Source organism: Chinchilla lanigera, unplaced genomic scaffold (assembly GCF_000276665.1).
Source record: "Chinchilla lanigera isolate Chin_1 unplaced genomic scaffold, ChiLan1.0 scaffold00022, whole genome shotgun sequence".
Classification (NCBI taxonomy): domain Eukaryota; kingdom Metazoa; phylum Chordata; class Mammalia; order Rodentia; family Chinchillidae; genus Chinchilla; species Chinchilla lanigera.
The window spans coordinates 25388527-25390479 of NW_004955423.1; positions in this window are offsets into that span (position 1 = coordinate 25388527).

Below are 1953 nucleotides of genomic sequence, written 5' to 3' on the forward strand. Positions count from 1 at the left end.
AAAAAAACCCAGAATAAAAACAGCATAGGAACAATTCTTTACAGTAGCTGAAGTCTGAGCCCCCGAGTCGGTGGGTCACCGCGCTCACTCCAGCTGCACGGTACCCTCGGGGTTCCAAGCCTGTTCTTCCTAAGCCTTACTGGGTTACAGGCGCCAAGGCTGGTCTTGACGCGCTGTTTTGTTTTTAAATTCGGTTGTGAGCGTATTTGCATCTCCTCTGCCTTTATGCTGTTGCTGTCTTTCTGAGCTTTTTCTGCACCGCATTTTAACCCTCGGGAGATCCCCGCCGCGTTGATCTCCCGTCTCGGGTGCGCGCTGGCTCTCCACACGCTCGGCACCTGCTTCCTGCCGCGTGATCCCTGTCGGTGTAGTGGACTGCGGCTACCTCTGCTTTCACCCACTGGAGAATCCTGATTCTCAATTTGTTTTCTTTTTGCTGCCTTTTTCTATTAATCTTGGAGCTTCCCCCCGCCAGGTCTTTTGTTGTTTTTGTTTGTTTGTTTCCAGTACCAGGAATCGAACTCATGACCTCACACTTGCCAGGCAGGCGCTGTGCCAGTGAGCTAAATCCCCAGACCCACCCGCCAGGTCTTCAGGTGGGGTTGGAGGATTGGCCCAGCTCTTTGGCTGTTTTAGCTCCGGAGCGCCCTCTTCAGTCGAGGCGCGGAAGTACAAGCAGCATCTTTTCTTCTGTGGGTGGTGATGAGTTACGTGTCTTAGATTTCTTTTTTTTTTCTGGTTTTTTTCCGGTATCGGGTATGGAACTCACGACCTCGCGCTTGCCAGGCAGGCGCTGTGCCGCTGAGCTAAATCCCCAGCCCCACGTGTCTTAGATTTCATGAAACAATTTTTTTGGTTTAATTCTCATTAAATCCTCTCCTCTTCTCTCCTCACTACCAAATCTCCAGGAGCTAGGTCTTCTTCCCAAGTTCCCTCGTTCCCTCCCTGGAGCTGCACCCTCTTACACACAACCTGTGATCCCAGCACTCAGGAGGCTGAAGCAGGAGGACTGTGGGGAGTTCAAGGCAAGCCTGGACTACACAGAGGACACGGTCTCAAAAAACAAAACAAAACAAGAAAAACATCTTAGGGCCGGGAATATAGCTCAGCAGCACAAGCTCCTGCCTGTAAGCACAAGGTCCTGAGTTCAATTCCCCGTACCAAAAAAAAAAAAAGAGAAAGAAAGAAAGAAAAAGGAAAAAGTCCTGCGTAAGCCCTTTCACTGCCCAGTGACAAGCGGCGGGACAGCGAGGGCTCTTCGCCTCCCCCGTGAGGACGGGCCTCTGGCGCCTCCTGCTCTTCCTGCCAAGTAACTCCGCCTGGCTCTCCCACCCGCGGCCCGGGCGCCCCGCCGGTCCTCCTGGCTCAGGTTCGTCTTGCCCGGCCCCCGCAGAGGAGCGTGGGGCGCTCTACCTCCTGCGCAGGGCAGGCGAGCGCGAGCGCGGACGGTGTGCTGTCCTTCCCGGTGTTCAGAGACGAACGTGTGCGCACCAACCACTGTCGCTGAGCTCGCCGCGCCCAGCCTGGACCCACAAAGGACGTCTGTGAACGCGCAGGGCTTTCGCATGAGCACTAAATAAGAGGCCTTTTTTAAATTTATTTATTTATTTATTTTCGGTACCTGGAATCGAACTCAGGACCTTATGCCGCTGAGCTACATCCCCGGCCCCAGGGGCCTTTTATTGGCTCCGCGCAAAGGAAGCAACACTTTGTGCAGCTAAAGTCTCAGTGGTTGGTGTGGGCTCTGAGCGCCGGCCCGGGCCTGCGGCGCGGACGCGGCTTCTGTGCCGTGCCAGGTGCGCTCATCGCCGTCCCGGGCACTGGCACGTCCTGCGGCCTGACGTCCAGCGCGGCCTGGCATCGCGCGGGCCTCGAGCGGCGCGGTGTGCGGCACCACTCCGACGTCTGGTGGATGTGCACTGCCCGCTTCGGCGTCCCCGCTCCCGGCCCTTC